This window comes from Rhipicephalus microplus, chromosome 7 (assembly GCF_043290135.1).
Source record: "Rhipicephalus microplus isolate Deutch F79 chromosome 7, USDA_Rmic, whole genome shotgun sequence".
Lineage (NCBI taxonomy): Eukaryota > Metazoa > Arthropoda > Arachnida > Ixodida > Ixodidae > Rhipicephalus > Rhipicephalus microplus.
This window is the reverse complement of record NC_134706.1, coordinates 139,859,129-139,878,842: the sequence shown is the minus strand read 5'-3', so window position 1 is coordinate 139,878,842 and position 19,714 is coordinate 139,859,129. Positions and strand designations below refer to the sequence as shown.

The 19,714-nt window shown below is 40.9% G+C and overlaps 1 long non-coding RNA gene across 1 annotated transcript; it reads right to left on the bottom strand.

Annotated features, from left to right (window-relative positions):
• Positions 1 to 11,640: 11,640 nt before the first annotated feature.
• LOC142767649 (uncharacterized) lies at positions 11,641 to 16,912 on the bottom strand. The gene is made up of 2 exons (XR_012885073.1): positions 16,374 to 16,912; positions 11,641 to 14,929 (listed from the first exon to the last, which is right to left on the bottom strand). It is a non-coding gene; the product is annotated as an uncharacterized LOC142767649 (long non-coding RNA).
• Between the last annotated feature and the right edge of the window lie 2,802 nt (positions 16,913 to 19,714).

Genomic DNA, 19,714 nt, shown 5'->3' with positions numbered 1-19,714 from the left:
TGGAGTATGATAAATAATAATGGATCTAGATAAATCATACCGGTTGCCACCGGATTTATCATACTCCATGCGCAACAAGAACAGTCATGAGCAGAGCTTTAAGTACTCTGGAGAATGAATTTGAAGATGATGATGTATTCATACATGAAGTCAAAAAGTTATGTGCTGGATAAGGCACCGACAAGGTGGCGCACTACAGATTTGCAGAAAAAGAACTAGAGCTAAACCCGTCCTAAATGTTTCAAAAATGTTTATGTTTCCCAGTCTTTCGAAAAGAATACAGCCCCGAGAAGAGACAGAATAATGAATGCAATGGTTAGAAATCAGAGTGAGAGCCGTCCAACTAATTGCGGATTTCTTTAACAAAAAGGTGTGGGTGGGCACAAGAAATTTTACAGTGGAATAGAAGACTTGAACACCATTTTAATACCAAAACAAGGGAAAACAAAATATATTCAAAACACTCAACCAATCTCAAGAGGAAGGATCTTCTACTGTTCAGTATGTTCAGTTTTGAGCGACATCTATCAGCCCAGGTTGATATTCTCCTTTTGAAAAATGACTTAACGAACCCAACCAGAATATTGAGTAATGAATGCGTACTTGTGGTAGATATTAAGAAGGTAGTTAGTACAATATCACACAAGATGATCATTTAAGGCCTACAATCAGTTAATAGCAGTCAATAAATATATGAATATGTCTGATAACTTTTAAAAGGAAAGTTACTGTATCTTTGGGCTTGGTTATGTTTGATAAATGACTACCCAAATGGGGGCACTTCACAGGAAGCTATGCAGTCCCTGACAAGAGCTAGTAAATAAACAGTAAGCTTCAATGACAACAGAGACGCAATGCTCATCACAAAAGAAGGAAATTGTCAGAATCAGGGAGAGATACCAAGAAAGAAGATGCAATTTCGGTAGAAGTTTTCTTGTAATGAAGGAAACAAATGGATGCAAAAGACAAATGCGAACTAAAAGTGTAGATATAAGAAAATTTGGGAACGACACAGACATGGCGCAGGCTGCAGGTAACCACAAGAAATGTGGCCTGCACGAAGCTGCACAGTTTGCTTCTAAAGCTGACAGATATTGGGTGCGAAATTTCTGACCATGATACATGGAGAAATTTGAAAAAAAACTGACAAGTGTGACAAGTTGTAAATGCGGCTGAAAGAAGGCATTAGCATCGATTCGAAGACTGGGAACCACAGTATATAGCTGCACAACTTGCTTCAACTATTGTGTGCTGAACGTAAAAAATGTTACACAAAAGTTGGCAAAAGCCATTCATAAGAATCCAACATCAATTGAATTTCGCTTAAAGTTATAGATATCGGGGTATTTTCCAGCTCCATAGAAGCTGCCAAAGTTTTGCCAGTCCTTCAGTGAATCGGCACTGCATCAAGTCCCTGAGCCACAAAGCACAGAGATGATTTTGTGTCCTGCGCCACTGGTGCGGTCTGTCAGATCCTGCTGTTATCCAGTGATAACCAAGTTGGGCAAACAGGTAGGTGCCTTAATGAACCCCTAAATGAACACTAAAAAATGTCTATAATCAACAAAAGCATTTGAGTATGCATGTTTAGGCTTACGGCTGCACACCTGTTTTAACTAGTGCTCCTGTTCCAGCGTGAAATAAATTACTCACGTGCGAAATTACTGAAGCAGACCACATAAAAAAAATTAGCCGTGCTTGCGTCAACACCCCTCCTGTAGCTCTTACTCCTGGTAAAATCTTTCTCGACTTCTGATGACTGTTTCGTGTAGTTTGTTCCACTTTTCTGTTTTGATGGTTCTTGTCTTTTGACAAGTGTGCTGTATAAGCATCTTCTTACATTTTAAAATCTTTTTTTCACTCTCCCATCCTTCTAGACATGAGCTCTTTTCCGTATAGGCACATGAAACGACTTCAGCAAGAAATTATTTTGTAAGACAATGCAGCGTGTCTTCTTTCCTGCTGTTGCATCTTCGCACTGAAAGTCTACTCCAATGGATTTCCAACAAGCCCAAGCTTCAACCCTTGTCAGTTCATCTCCAGCACAATCAACAATTATGGACCTACACCACAATATATAAATGTGTTGTAGCCTTTGTACACGATGAAGATTATCAATATTAAGCAAGCAAAGCACATATTGGAATATCAAATAAGGATAGCCATACTTTACATCAACTAATTTAACTAGAAAATTCGACAGTCAGGCTTTCCAATGTGTTTCACAAGCGATTCTCAAGAAGATTTAAAACACATCCTCAGTGAGTGCCTCAGTTACAGCTAGGGCGACAGAATCTAAAGGGGCACTACAGTTGCAATATGACCCAGGCTTCATGCTGTGGTGACCCTTCGGCCTGTGGTGAAGCTGCGGTTGAGTGCAATGCGACACAAAAAAGCTGCTGATGTTCCTAGGGAGGACAGCCATCATTAAAACACTTTGAATAATTGTTGTATGAGGGTGCGATATTGTATATATCATTTGTGGGAACAGGTTTGTCCACTTTTAGGGTGAACACGGCACAGCGTGGCAGTAATCAGTAGAGCACAAGTGCATCCAGTGTGGCGGTGCATTGAACAGAAGCGGCGAATGCTCACAGGGATGTGCTGCTGATGCTGCATTTTACAACAAAGCAAAAGCGGCGCAATCAGGCACTGTAGCTGATGAAATGCACCCAATGTGCCTATGCCGCTTCACGACGATGCCTGACTGTGCCAGATGCACCGCTACTGTGCTGTCACACTGAGTCGTGTCCACCTAAGAATGGACAAGCCTGCACATGTGACCTATTGTATGTACCCCAGTCACTGCCCAATACCTGCAGGCAATAAACTCTGGAACGGTTCACAGTTCCGAAAACAGTAACACCGTGGGTAGCTTCTAGAGATAACACCTTGCCTAAATCATGTTGCTTTTTGAGCTTGATACATTGCAATCCCTGATGAATGTGTTATTGTTGTTGTAGCCTCTAACATGGCTCATATCCGCTGAAGGGGACTGGCCAAGAGTTGATATTATTTTGTTGAACTTTTCAATGACTGAATTTCGATAACCAACAGAGAAACCCAATTCAGATCAGATGTTACCATTTTTTTTAATATAAAATAATAGACTAAGAAAAAATAACTGGGCTCGTGTTTTCCTCCTTCTTTGGTTAGTGGAAAAGACACTCGTGCAAGCAATCCAATTTGTAAGCAGCGGTATGACAAACACACAAAGCATGCCATCCTATTCAGCGTCTCTTTAGTGGTGCATACGCCATAGCAAATCGTGCGCATGTGAAATAAAATGAACGCGCTACACGGATGTACTTTCTAAACCACCATGAGCACGCCCGTCCGCTGCAGCTGCTGCCTGCATTGTCGAATTTGCGCATTCATTCTCGGAATATGAAAAAAAAAGAGAAAAAGCCTATTGTCACTGCACACCACAGAAGACACACAAACTACACTAGATTAAAAAAAAAGCCACCACGTGCACCTCCGATGACGAGGTGCGAACGAGGAAAAGGCGTTGCCATTAGTTTAAAAGACGTGAGCTAACAAATTAACAGTATTTCGTAAGAACTACCCGGTTCTCGGTCAATCCCTCGGCGTGGGTGTGTGCCACAGTTTCCAGGCTCTTCCTTCCTTATTTGACGATGCGGGCGGACAAATGTGACCTAGTTTCAATATCCAGCGCATGGCGAAGCACAAAGAACGACAGAAAGTTGCTCCAGCTGGTAGGTGTCCATCAAGGAAAGTGGTCCGGTGCAATCAACCAGCCCACGCAGCCAGCGAGCGCACTGGCTGCCAAGTTAGCCAGATAAAATGCTGCCGAGTCTGCCCACCTCTTCCACGATAAACACTCGCGTCTTGGTCGCATTGTGAAAGTAGCCACGCTTGCTTCTATCTTTCTCAGATGCAAAGCCAACGCTCCCAGTAAAAGCTGCACATCTCCGCCTCACCACGCAGATCAGAAATCCGTAAGATGCAGCGGCGTTTTGTTTAGACAAGGCGTTGGTTTAGAGATCTTCAGACATCGGGAAGAGCTGGCGCCCAGGCGTCGCACACCAAAAATACAGATGCTTTATCATCCGTACGGTGTTAAATACAGTAATGGCCTCCGTATAAACGTATATATACAAATGTATGTTTCTCAAGGTCATGTACAACAGCGCCAGGAAGGCTCGAAAGCTGATAACTGTCGCATGGAGCTTGATAAAGTTCAACAGGAAGCCGCCATGACAGCCGACACAGGAAATAGGCAGCACGTGGCGCAATCCTGAACCGAAACCGAAATCTTAATTTTTGAGCGCGTCCAAAAGGTCTTTTTGCGAGTGCCAACCAAAAACTTACGATTCTGCCACGTTAAACTAACGAATACATCGAGCGTTTTTCCACGGGCAATACAGGGGCTTTATGATTGTGTAAAACACTTTTGTTTTTTTCACACACATGAGCCCCCCTGATAGAATCGAAATTTGTGACCTCAGATTGATTTGTTGTGAAGCTTCGACGCGAATTTCGTGAACTATATCGCGAACCTCATTTTTTAAGCTAATTCAATGGTAGCCGCAAAAGCAAAGTGATGGTCTCAGTTACCAGCTCCTTTCCACCGGTAAGAAATTTTGAGTATTAAAACGCTACGGGCTACTACACGTGAGTTAAAGACAAATTATTTTGCTAATTAAACAAAAAAGATTGCTGAATGCTCTTCTCGGCACCTTGAAGAGATGACATTTTAAACTACCAAATGCCTGAAGTGTGAAACTATCGCCTTACAGACAAAGTGCTCTGTGCTGCAAGCTAAGTTTATAAAATTTTCCTAAAATGATTATTCTATTTGCTAGTAACACATAAAGATGCAACAGCGAACTTGTACACTAGGAGCACGCCATTTTAAACCCTGAAAACAAAAGAAACCATGGGAAGATTGCTACTGCTTCTAGGATTATACTATTACAAAATATCAATGCTGAAATACACCCATCGAATAAAGACCTGTGCATTCAACATAAACATGCCAACAATTTTATTTAGAAAGAAGGCAATTGCAATGCGAGATCAGTTAAAAACTATCGAGTTTCAAGTGTAGCATGTGTAGTGCGAATATATTTATAGAACATCAATTCCAGTTCAGCACTTGCTCTAGCAAATACTAAAGTGGGATGAACACTACAGAAATAATAGAGCAGAGTGACTTGTTGGGCGAGTTGGTTCATTCTTAACGAGCTTATGGCACGAAAAAAACACGAGAGAAGGACAAGCGCGAACTATCAACTAAATGTAGGAGAGCGCTTTTTTGAATAAATTTAGTTGATAGTTCGCACTTCTCCTTCTCTCTTGTTTTTTTTTTTTTTGCACCATAAGCTCCTTAAGAAATAATAGAGTGGCATGGCATAGAGAACGTAGTCCAGGCACCAAGCATGTATCATTGCTGCCACAGGCTGAGGAAATTACAGAAGTGCACAAACATGATAAGAACACTCAATTCGCCAACTCTGTTGCCTCAATTTTATCAGACAATGTGCACTTCCAGGTTGATGCAATATTTCAGGAATTTTTTTAAAGCTTCGAAGGTCCTGCATCATGGACCACTACTGAAACAAGCCCAGCAAGAGACCTTTTTGATGAACTGAGCTCACTGCATGCCAAAGTACTTGTATATGTTGTCACCAGTCCTACAGTATTGCCATTACAGATATGTAATATCTGTGTATATAGTTGGAATACGAATATACATATCTGCATATGGTTGGAATACGAGATGTACGACAAATGAAGTAGTTATGTTTTGTTTCAGAAACGTTATAAATGAGAATAAATCAGTCATAAATCGGGATAAGCACCATGTACTTGCTGCATTGAGGTAAATATGTAGAGAATGGCGGTCAGTGCCATTGTTGCAGCTCGTGGCGTAATTTATTCACAATAGACTAGGATAGCAAAACCAAATAATTCACGCACTTATTACTGTGACTGGGCGATCATGTTATAAAGCAACTTGTAAGACAGGCATCCTGCTATACCCCTTGACGGCATCAGTTCGATTCCATCTTAATGCAGAAAAAGCACGGCAGTGACCGTACGTTTCCTGTTCCCATTGAACAATGAAAATTAAATGAACACACAAGATGCCACGAGGATCCCGTTGCAGTCTTGTACTTTGGGACCCTCTTCTGTATATTTTACTCCCTGTAACATCCTTTTATGACATGATAATAAACTGATTGATTGATTGATTAAAAAAGGATCCATACTGCAATGTCACTTCTTTAAGATATGTTGCCTCGCTTCTTTGGTCCACATGCCACATCACGCATGTTATGATTGAATCTCTATGATTAACTAGCGGGGTTAAGTGGCAATACACTTTCAGGCAACAAATGAAAGCTTGAATGAAGGCAACGAGTTTGAAAGCATACCACTAGGTTTTCTCTGAAGCAGTGTTTTCACTGACACAAGCAGTCATTCATGAAAAATTTTTGTTTGAATTGGGATCACAGATTTTTGCTTTATTTTTTGAAAAGGAGCTTAGTGAAAACTCTCTTCTTTACCTACTTTATTTCTTTGTTTATGCCTCAACAAGAACAATAATTCGCAGAAATATATAAAGAACTTGGTTCTATACGTAAAACTTTTTTTATTTTTCAGTGTGAAATAAAAAACATGTCAAGATGCATCAGAGTTATAAAACTTTTTTTTCAGAGGTCACACTAGCTACTTTTCTCACATTTTTCTTTCTTATAGATGGTGTAAGGGAAGCATGGATCCAGTTCACAGTGATGCGTAATAAAACCAGCAGAAAAGAATTTTTGAAACAATGTTTATTGTGCACATTTAATTTGGCTGGGAAATAAAAAATACTGCTGTAATCAAAAGCAGAAAGCCCCCACAGCCATCTTCAATTAATTTTTTTGCCACACTGGAAATGCTTAGCAGAAATAAAATTTTTGGTTCTATGCACTTTTAATACACCCAAATAGCATATTAAAAATCTAGACATAGCAAAAGTGTGTTCGACTGCTTGTGGAATCACCTAACGAAAAACATTTCTTCAAAGCACTCATAATTCTAATCGATCAAGCAAGAGGAAAGGCGTCATGCCTCTGAATGCTGTAAAATAGCCTCTGTGGCTTTTTTCTTTGCCAAGTAAGCCCAATATTATAATAATAAGATTGTATGTTACAAAAAAATACTCTAAATATGACTATGTGGTTAGCAATTTGCAGGGCTCCCAACATAAATCTGTACTGCTGGTGTTAATAAAATGTTGCCTTTAAATTAGCACCAGTAGCAGACAAATTTAGCAACGTACAAGAGTGCCTGAATTCCAAAAAGTCATGCAGTCTATTCTAATGCATTTTTCTCAGCTTGACTACTCAAAAGCGAAACTCAGTTTCTTTTTCTTCCATTATATTAAAGGTGTACAGATGCCACTTTTCGAAGGGAAGTTTGCTCAGCCACACATATCTCCTATGCACAGAGACGACTTTAAACAAGTATGAAACTCGGCATATACCGAGAAAATATTTTATTTTGATATTCAAGTCAATTTTTCCATGGCATTTAGTGACATTGACAGTAACTTGACGTCCGGTTACCGTGGTAACTTCGCACAACAGTCTGGCTGGCTATGACGGCATCAGGTACTAAAATTTCCAAAATGGCCCCTTGCGCATCACCAATGGAGACATGGTGTCGAACAGTCGTAGAAACGTCACATCTTGCATGAGCACATGACTAGAAATTCATGCCGTGTTGTGACATCAAGGCGCAGTGGAAACATTAAGTGTCCTTTAAAAATAAACCGTAATTAATTTCTCAGGATGCACTTATGTATAGCAGTACATTTTCTATGCTCTCGAGGGCTTGATCATTCATTTGATACAAGAAAACAATGACTGAAAAAAAACCTTTGATAGTTTTGATTGATTAGAGAATATTAATTTAAATACGTGCTATGCACAGTTCTCCGTGAGCTACCAGCAGCATATCTGGAATGGACTATGTCAGACGGCAAATCGCTACCACAATTCATTGCCACTGATTGGCCCAGAGGTCAGCCTCTGCGAAGAGGGTGTTTTGCTATTGATCTAACTAATACAACAACACTGCTTGATGGGACCGCAAAAAGCTCGGACTGTCTTATTAGAACTTGATGTGAATGAAAAGACTGTGAATTATAGTAGCAGGTACAAGCATTCTTTCTGCGATATGAGCGGTATTTATCATCTTAAATTACATTTAAAAGTCACAAAAAGCCAAAATGCTTCGCAGCCCAGCGGGAGAGCCTTCAAGCTAAATTTGTGAGTCATTTACTTTAGTGTACTTAGTACACTCTATTCTGGGCCATTTACAAAGTACAAGGAGCCACCTGTTTAGAAGTTGCACTGCTTTTATGGCAACTAGTAAGATATGTCGAGCCATAGCACGCGCGCATAGCGCATGCATGTACAGCAAATGGCCACCCACAAATAAGAACAGTTCTAGCACTCCCGTCTCACTGTTTGCAACATGTGTCGTGTGTATACAACTTCACAGTCATTGCAGATTGAAAAATTTCAATTGTAAATATTTCGCACCAATTTCTACGGTACCATTTCATGATTAGACACTCTGACTGGTATACTTCCTGTCATGCTAAGGAAAACGTGTGCCATTAAAATTGGTGGTCGGTCACATTCAAGTCCATTGAAGTGTTTTCCCTAGCTAATTGCGCAAAAGTGAAGAAGGAGGCAGGAAGAAATTACACCCGGTTCCATGCCATAAACACTATCGGACAGGTCCCTCTTGATTTATTGATTGATATGTGGGGTTTAACGTCCCAAAACCACCATATGGTTATAAGAGACGCTATAGTGGAGGGCTCCGGAAATTTTGACCACCTGGCGTTCTTTAACGTGCACCAAAATCTGAGCACATGGGCCTATATCATTTTTGCATTCATCGAAAATGCAGCCGCGACAGCCAGGATTCGGTCCGCGGGCAGACAGGACCCTCTGTCAGGTACATGTTCATAAGTTTCAAGCAAATTTTTACTACGAATTTCATTGCTCTTCAGGTTATGCCACATAAATGTAGTGTGACAATACGCTCAGTAGTAGCTGTGTTTGAAAGATACAGTAGCATTTGGGTGCTGCCGTGGGCAATTTAACCTGCCCACTTGCCCAAAAATGCGGATGGCTATCATGGCTGCGGTGGCGCGCAATGCAAACACTGCATGCTGTAGTACGTGATATGCCCACCACGACAAGAAGGACAATGGGTGAAGCGCCGTCGTATTGCCTCTCCTCATCTGAGCCAGCACACAAGAACCCTTCTATATAAGCCTTTCTCGCCACTCTCCACTAGACACGGCCCCTTTCCTCTGAGCTTCACTCTTGCCCCTCAGGTCACACGACTTGCATGACACCTAGCTGCTACTACGACAATGATGATGACGGCAGATTAAGACAGCTTCCGTGTAAAAAATGAAAGTTCGCTTGTTTTACGCAACATTTTATATAAACAAGCAAACTAAATTTAAAGGCATTTTTTTGCACAATTTATTATGTGGATCTAAAATAAGTAATCCCCAAGCTCTGCCATGGTGTTGGGCAGTATCTGATATAGAAGAGCTCAGAGTAAAACCAAGCATCAGCACTTTCTATGTGTTTGCATAGTTGTTTCATTATAATAATAGGGACATTAACGGTAAAAGTTTTCCGAACAGTCTCGACAGTCTGGTGTGACAGAGTCCTATGTTAAAGATCAATCAAATGCGAGGATGCGCATGCAGGGGCCTGAAAAGTTTTCAGACGGTGCCCCCACAGGTAATCTCCGCACCATTGTCAGTAGTGATGTCAAGTGGGGCACGACGCACACTACTTCGAGTAAAGGCAAGCAAATGCAGTGTGTGCTTTTTGGTGTGAACTGATCTTACAACATCGGTCTGTGGCACACACATAGCAGCTTGTACAGTGTAAATTCTTATGAAAGAGAACAAGAAAGCGCGAGGCCTGTGCTCTGTCGCGGATGCATACAGCACTATCAACCGACAGACAGAGGAGGCACATCCACTTTTTGTGTCATCTGTTAACAAACGAAACAAGTCATGACCATTGAACAAGCGCTGTTCAATTGTGCTCCCGCTCTCGTCTCGCAATGGGCGATGCCACCAGAAGCGAACGCCCATTCTTTATCTGTCGGCTAATGGTGCTGTAGGCCGCCACAGCAGAGCATAGGCTACACACTCGGCTGTTTCCTTTTATAAAAATTGACACTGTACATTTTGCCAACACACAACCATACATTCTAGAAAGGGGGCTCTCAGATCCTTGATCAATATAAGCTTTGAGACCCCATGGGATCGACACACTCTAGAAATTTAGCAAGGCACTACAGGAGCTGCGTGAACCATAGAGTTTCCTGAAATTAACTAGAGGGGACTCTGGCGCTGTGAATATCCAGTGACCATGGGAATGATGGGTAGTACACAAATTTTCCTTGTCTTCGTACTTGTGAGCTGCAAATTGCACTTGTGGCTTCGTTTATTGCTGTGTTTTGGTTTTGTTTCGAAAAAAAGAACAAATCCTGTTGAACATTGTGATCTGATTTGGAGTGGTAAGCCTAAATTAATAAGGTGGTGAAGCGCAACTCTGAACATTTGTTAATTTTTGTTTCGTGAGCAAACAGCTCCGAGCCACACGAACACACATGGAGCCAGAAGTACATAGATTACACAAATCCGCGTACTACCCATCATTCCCATGCTCGCTGTAGCACCGTGCGTTCCAGCTCCCATAGACACTAGCGCCAGAGTTCCTTCTAGTGTATATTTAGAAAACTCTATGGTGTCAACAGGGAGCATGGTGTTAAGGCTTAATCGGCATGTACTTGAGAGCGCAGCTTCATCTGCCAAATAAAACTTGGTCCATGAATGTGACCGGGGTCAAGGTCAAGCTGCACATGCTTAGTTGTCTCGGCGGTGCGACTGCTGGTGATAGCCAATGAGAAACCCAAGATTCTGGCATAGTTTGGTGCAATTTAGGTACCCACACTTTATCAGGATGGAGTGAACCCATTTTTACACGCTTTGGCATAGCAGTGGGACCATTGTACAGCATATGTTACCAAAGTGGCAGGGGTAGCACTGACCCAACACTTGTCTCACAGAAGCTCCTAGCTCTCTCTACATGAATGCATAAAATGCTTAACACGTACAAACACTGGCTGTCAGCACACAGAAGTATGATGTTTTTCTGAGATTACACTCCAGCTAAAATTTTATGCATGTGTCCTGACAATAAATTACTGTAGCACTTTTCCATACAGAAGTATCTGCACACTGCAGGATAACAAAGGCATCACTTGGCCTTCCAACATATTGCGTACGAAATAAAATATGAGTGAAATAATTTACAATGAAACAGACTGGAAATATAAAACCTGTAAAAAACATAAGAAACACTAAACGTAACACTCAAACAACCACTCATATGAGTAGCTATCGCACCTTATCGCTATGACAACACTATGGCACACTGGCACACTAAATGTAACTCACAAACGATCACTGAGATCAGTCGCTATCACAATTTATGACTATAACAGTGATAGAAGTGACCTTTAACTTATAGGAGCATACCTTGCAGCAGGAAATGTACTACCTTGGAGCAGCCATAAATGTTTTCGGAGCAGAAAACAATGCTAGTTTAGAGCAGCTATTGGTGTTTTAGGAGTTGACATTAAATTTTCTATACATTAATTGTAGTTCGGAGCAATGTCGAAGCATCTTGTAAATGAAATATTTATTAGGAAATATATGTAACAGACAACAATGTAAATTTCATGAAGCAAACAATGGCAGGTGGACAAAAATGTGTTGCCAATTGACCTGCAATTTAAAATACCAGAATTTGTGGCAGATTAAAGCAAACCAGAAAAGCTGAGTGCCACATTTTAGAAAAAACCACAGTCCGGTATAACTGTTGTCAAATAAGCAGTAGATAATCGGTAAAAAGCAGTCCTGCTCATCTTCACATTTCACCACACTAGCATGAGAGAAGAAAAAAACAACAGCCAAATCAGCTATATGCTTTAGATGCATTGTCACACAAATCAAATCAGAGGCAATAATGCTGCACTAGGTGCACACTTGCATGATAGTGCACAAGTTCTCTTTAGTTTCTCGAGGACTTACACGAGTCAGTTAAACAGTAAAAGTTAGTCATTCTCACTCTCTAAGTGTCATTTCGGAGTAGGTTTGGAGCAGTAACTAGTAAATATTGCACTTTGGAGCAGCATGGAGCAGCATTTCTGTTTTAGAGCAGTTTGGAGCAATTGGAGCAGCACTTCCATCACTGCTATAAGTGATTTCCCTGAACCAATAATATGGCTAAACTATGAAGCTACACTCCACTGAACAAAGAACTGCATGTATCATTCAGGCATCAAAGATTTCATCATGGTGTAGCTGTACAGTCTGAATAAACAATTCATAAAAACTTATTATTAACAATGACAGGTTTTTAAGTCATATATTATAAGAAACTATATTTCTGAGGCATTTGAAATCGTTTGATACACCTTTGAAGTCACCTTACTCCATAAACATGAATTCAATTATTTACCCCTTCTGTTTCCTTTCAAGGAAAACAGTGACTATGTTACAGACATTTAAACCTTGTTTTTATGATAATAAATGATGTGCCTGTTGAGGTTGCTTTTCCTCAAAAAGGCTGCATCGCAGTGGACACAGGAAAATGGACGCTCTCCAGTGTGAACATACAAGTGTTCCTTGAGGGCGTTCCTCTGTAAGAAGGACGCACTACAGTGGGCACAGGAAAAGGAACGCTCCCCGGTGTGGGTGCGTAGGTGCTGCTTCAGACCGTCTTTCTGAGCTAATACAGCAGGACACAAGTGGCACTGGAAGGGCTCGCCTGTGTGCGTGTGAAAGTGCGCCATCATTTTCGCCATTTCCTTGGTAGCATAAGAGCACTTCCGGCAGTGATGCCATTTGCCTTGTACCAGCACCAGCGAGCGGTACTCTTTCGAAGACACCATAGACGAGGAACCTGCGAAGCCACAAGCAGACAGCAAGGCAATGCAAACTGTGCTTCGCACACTGCACGCAACTGCACTAGAACACCTCACAAATAAAAAAAAGGTTGCTGCGCTTACAAGTTAGTGATAACAGTGGCTTACCCAAAGCATATGTTAGTGAAGAGTTAACAGTGACAACACATAGTTGGACCACACTATTTCTCAACTCTCAGACTAACTTCATATGTGACTCACACAATTTCTCTACTCTGAATATAAATAGTGTGATCTATACGTGAAAACACCTGCTGCAAATACAAGTGTGAGTTGAATGCAATTTTTATTCTAACTAAACTGCTATATTTGTTCAAACTAGATATGCTACTAGTTGAAGCACCAAAAACGTATGTGTTACACCTTTTTTTTCCATGCGTGCATCTATGTGATGTAACAAAGCAAAAGCATCTTGATATTTCAACATATGAAGCATGGAGAAAAATATGAGCTAAACAAGTGAATATGAAATCGGATGCATGATATCAGAACATAAAAACAACAATTACAATGACTAGAATGTCATCCCAGTTCCTTGAGGAAAGCAACTCAGTCACACACATTTTTGTGTGTTACACAAACGATGGCTGTTACCCTTTAAGGCAGTCGACATATTTTTAATTATAGGTTTTATATTCCTTGAATGAGAGGCAAACACTATATTAATGCACTAAAGTTAAGTTATTCAGCAGATAATGTTTCAGTCATGCCGCTACTGTGCACAAATAGACATTCCACTCGATCACAGTATTACACATAAACTTACATTCAAGTGATAGCTAAATATGAAAGCCAGATTTCGAAAGTCACAAAGTTATGGCTAAATCTTCAAAGTACTCTGAATATCTTAGACTACAAAATGAGCTAATAAACCTAGGAAAGTACTAAATGCATTCAAGACAAAGTACTCATGTCACGAGTCCACCCAGAGCACCAACAAATAGGCAACAAAGAACATGAATAAAGCAAATGTGATGTAACATGCAAAGTATAAGAAAAAGAACTTGATGAAACTGGATATGGTGGAACACTTGATCGTTGTATAGAAAATGCTGCCATATATATATATAAGAGTATTCAGGAAATGATTGTTTGCAAGTCACTGGCACTGTAAGAAAAAAATTAATGAAGATAGACTGTCCATATTAATTCCACAACTGTACTGAATTGAAAATACAAGAATACAAACATAAAGGGTTACAGCACAAAATGCATTACAATATAACAGAAGAAAACTGTACTCGTCAAGCTATAACATTATTATTGACAATTTTCTACAATGCAAAGGCAATCCACCAATGCAGAGCAATGCATTAACTTTACAAAAAATCTTTCTTTCAGCTAAAGTTGGAGAAACATTAGAATTGTGAAACAGACTCCCAAAGGCAAGAGTATGCATTGCCACAGCTGCATAGCCTAAATGAATGCTTCATTTTCAGCACAATTTATGCTGACGATGGGACTGTAATGAAATCCTTTCTTTTATTTAAGAAAATCAGTAGACTGACTGAACGGAAAAAGAATATGTAACATCTCTTGATTTAGGATAACCATTTGACATTCAAAGAAAACAGCATAAAAATATTATGTCACCGTGAGATTATTAGGTTAACAGTCGCATAATAGCAAACATAACAAAATGCTTTTTTGGTCATGCAGGTTCATTTTGGAATATGTATGAGGGCTGAAGACAAGACGACACAAGAGCTCGTGTGGTCGACTTCTCTTCTTGGGTCTTGTCCTTTTACACTTAAAGCTATCCCCATAACAGTAAAGAAACAACTGATTTACAAAAGGCTGGTGCGAAGTATTTCTGGCACAGTTCAAACCTTGCCACTTCTATGATGCTTTGCAAATGGAGTGGACACACCTGAAACAGCATAAGGGATGCTTTTAAACCCAGCACAAACACACATGGTAGGCTCACACAACTTATAACCTTTGTGCTAACCAGACTGATAGGTAACAATGACCTTTCTTGATAGTAGAAGGATCAACCAATCAATTTTCTTAAGATAATTGTACTTAGCCAATAAACATTAGTGAGGATACTGAGGATTACTGAGAATAAACATTACTGATGTGGTAATCAGTAAATATAACCACTTGTTTTTTGCAATACCTATGCAGTTGAACGTATACGTCTGTGCCATTCAGTGGCATACAGGCCGGGCTGTTCATTTTGAGGTTTTATATTTGTCTGATGTTAAAAGCTGATGACAATTTTCAAGCTGATAATTGCAGAGAAATCAAGTTTTTCATGCAGACATTCCACAATTCATGTTTTTATTTGTTAAACTTTAAAATGTTCTAAAATTAAAATATTAAACTACTATTAAAATCAAAATATTATTATTATTAAATATTATAGAGATGATTGAACTCTAATAGATAATGTAACATTTCACTCGAGAAATAATGGTTTTAACTGTTTTTACCACTAATTCATATGGCCTGGTTATCACCATATGAACGTTTCATGCCAGTTGTCATGCCAAGCCAATCAAAAACAAATGGTGTATGTAAGTTGTCAGTTTCGCCACTGTTACGTGACATGATGTTGCTTCTCGTAACAAATATAACTGATGTGTGTAGCCATAGTTTGAAATCAGGGTAGCTTATTTCTTGAATTAAAACTATAACAGCTTCGATCTTGGCGTTGCCACCTGTGCAACAATATCGGCACATTCCACACCACCAGAAGAACCCATGAGAAGACTTGCTCAGATTGTGCCATAAGGGCCACTTAAATCAGCACACACAACAATGCACACTAAAAACACTCTAGCCAGAACGGTGAAGTCGTACAAATGGCGCATCGTACATGTGGCACGATGTTCAGCATGGTTAGCAAAAACATCGGCGGCTACTGCGGAGGTCAACCAGATGATAATTGGCATTTCACCACGAGAAGAGAAAGCAGAGAACAGTTTTAATATTTTCATACAGATAGAAAGCATAGATACTTCTATGCTTAATTCAGTAGTTGTCCAAACTTTACCATAAATTTATATCGCCGCACGCTATTTCAGATTTTCTGCGCGCGGGCCGCGAACGCAGACTCGCGTTACGACGCATGCGCAGTGTCAGCGACCGCACCGCAAGGGCTCAGGACACAGGAGGAGAAGACGTTGTTGGGTTCTCTTGCCGGCTTTTGTGCGGCTCAATCTCCTCACTTTCACTGTTCTCGGATGCAAAGACAGCGGTCTCTGTACGTAAAAGCAACGCATATAGCCTCCCTAGGGTGGCTAGAATACTAGTCTCCCTACGCAGATCGCAAAAATTCATGCAGGATGCAGCGGCGTTTTGATTACCTTCAGACACCTGGTGGGCTATCCATGTCTATTCATATCCATGTCTGGTGGTGGGCTATCTCGCCCCGCCGCGGCGGTCTAGTGGCTAAGGTACTCGGCTGCTAACCCGCAGGTCGCGGGTTCGAATCCCGCCTGAGGCGGCTGCATTTCCGATAGAGGCGGAAATGTTGGAGGTCTGTGTTCTCAGATTTGGGTGCACGTTAAAGAACCCCAGGTGGTCAAAAATTCCGGAGCCCTTCACTACGGCGTCTCTCATAATCGTGTGGCGGTTTTGGGACGTTAAACCCCACATATCATTCAATCAATCTATCAGATGTCTGGTGGGCTACCATCTGTTTTTGGCCTCTCCATCAAAAGTCGATGCCTGACCTGCTGTAAGGCGTTAAATATAATGATAACCGGCGTATATATGTACACCTAAACTAAAATATCTCTCAAGGTCATGTACAACATAGCTAGAAAAGCTTCGATCTTGAAAGCTGTCACACGGGAGATTCGAAAAAGAGGAAGCCGCCATCACAGCTGACACAAAAAACAAATGGCGCTTGGCCACAGAACACCTACCAGGTGCAGTTGAGAACTGAAACCAAAACCCCAATTTTCGTGTGGGTCCGAAACAGTCGATTTGCGGGCGCAACTCGACTATTTTTCTAACAATGCAGGTAGAACGTTTTTTCATGGATAATATGGGGGTTTTATTATTGCGTAAAACACAACTGGGCCATTTTTTCTACTTTTGATCAGGCTTCTCTGACATCCCCCTCCCCCCCCAAAAAAAACCACGGCAGCTCAAAAAATAATAATAAGCATATAAATCTGTGACCTGCTGCAGCGGTGCTTTAGTGCGAATTGCATGTTAAATCATGCAGCTCTTTTTTCTTGTTTTAAGTGAGCGAGATTTTAAGGACCCGCTTTGTCCATCCACAGTTTCATGTCGTGTGGTTACGCATCGCTCAATACAGGCTTAAAAGAATAACAACAGGGCTGAAAACCATGCAGTGCAAAATAAACTTGTGCAGCTAGATGACGGAATTGCAATGATTTATAATACCGTAAAAGACACTGCTGAAACATCTGCCGCCACCTGGCCAAGCGTGTTTCGTTGGGTACATGTGCGCGAGAGGTACATAAGCGCTGCAATGATCGTAATACCAATGTTGATTTAAGCAGTGTTCATTTTACTAGTTCACTTACAAAACGATTAAAAGGTGGAAGTCCCAAAGTACATTTGCGTCAACACATACCACTTTTAAAAGATTCTGAGAATTAGGTTGGACCGTCACTTGGCGAGTTCAAGACATAATTTACTATGTAATTCTATAAATCACCAAGGTTGGTCCTCGGTGTATCGATCAGGCGGAAAACAGTCGTAATGTTAAAGGGACACTGAAGGCAACTATATTTTAATTGAGTCGACATCGGCTGTTGAAATAGTGATCCAGAAACCTCGCATTGTTACTCTTGTGCTAAGGAAGTGCTTTTGAAATGAAATCACGTTTTAATAGTCCGCATCGGTTTAGCGCACTTCAAATTACCCGCCTCAAGCAGAATGCCTCTGTTGCCGTGCACATGATTGCCCGGCTTTACTGCGCGGCCGCCGACACTATAGTAGCAGCAGAATGAAAGCAGCGAGAGCCACACAGCAGCAGAAACAGCCCTTGAACAATTTCCTGCCATTGGCTCCGAGATGGCAGAAGTGTTTGGTTCAACTAGGCCCCATTAAATAGCACGACATGCCCAGTTTAATCAGGTGTTCAGCAGAAACTGCAAAACACTTGATAATGTTCTGTAAAGGGCTTGGGGGTTTAGGAATAGCGAGGGCGAACAGACCTTGAGCGGGTAGGAACAACTAAAAGGAGGTTATTTGATTGGTGGCTAAAGTCAAGGCACGAGTGAAAAATAAACCATTTACTGCAAAGTATTAGTCCTTAGCTTCACTATTTAAAGAAAAAAAAAGAGATAAATCTAGTTGTTGATTCACTAAGCATTACGGCTAGGTAACGCTAGCCGCCACCCGATTTAAAGGGTACAGCTATATTAATCCATCCATTCAATCAGACGAAAATTAAACTTTTGCATCACGCAGTGTTTTGCATGGAGAAACGAAAAAAGTTTTCCTTCCTCCAATGAGCTTTTGAATCACTCGCGCCATTTCTTTTTCAGTGAACCAGACAGAAACGAACAAGTAGCATTTTATTACGTCTCTTCAAGCACGGAAAGCTCTTCATTTAGTGCTGCTAGTTCGATTACCAGTGATTGATTTTAGTCAGTATACCTCACACGTCATCGGGATCAATTTGCGAATGCCCTACTGCTGTGCATGGGTTCTCGTGGATTTACCTCTATTTCTCGGTAAGTAGGCACTGCTGTTGATAATATTGTCGTTTTAGACATTGTCATGCATTGAGCTTTCACTCTCACGTAAATTGTTATCTGACGTTACTGATTGATTTGATTGATATGTGGTGTTTAACGTCCCAAAACCACTATATGATTATGAGAGACGCCGTAGTGGAGGGCTCCGGAAATTTCGACCACCTGGGGTTCTTTAACGTGCACCCAAATCTGAGCACATGGGCCTACAACATTTCCGCCTCCATCGGAAATGCAGCCGCCGCAGCCGGGATTCGAACCCGCGACCTGCGGGTCAGCAGCCGAGTACCTTAGCCACTAGACCACCGCGGCGGGGCGTCTGACGTTACTGTCCCTTATAAAATGAGTGAATACTAACCTTTATAGTTGAAATTTTAAACTGATAAATATGTGACGTGCCTAATTGCTTTAAATATGCCAAATATTTTTTAAGTGTGTTTGGCACAAATGAAATTTTATGATTGTCATGAAGTGATCATTCTGTTAAAAAAAATGATATTGAGACAGCTAGGTTACCTTTACAGAGGTGCATATGATTTTAAAACTTGAAAACAAAATAAACCAGGGAAACATTGCTACCTTTTCACACTACTGAAATGCCCATCGAACAAAGACTACTGCATTCAGTTAACATAAGCATGCTAATGTGTTTATAAAAAACAAAGAGAGTTAGTTGCTTCTCGAGATTTGTTAAAACCCTCTAGCTTGTACAGTGAAGAAAAGGATAACTTTGCTAGGAAATGTGATGTGCACCATGCCATTAAATTTATAAAATGCAACCAGAAAGGTGTTGTATATACATCATTCGCCAATGTCATGTGTTCGTATGTATGTCGGACAGTCGGGACGGTGTGTAAATGTTAGACTCCGTGAACACCATTCTTCTCTAAAAGGCAGGTCTAGTATCTACGTGTCCCTTCACTGTGCAGAATGCAAATGTGCACCGTGTTTTGGTCAAGCTACCATAC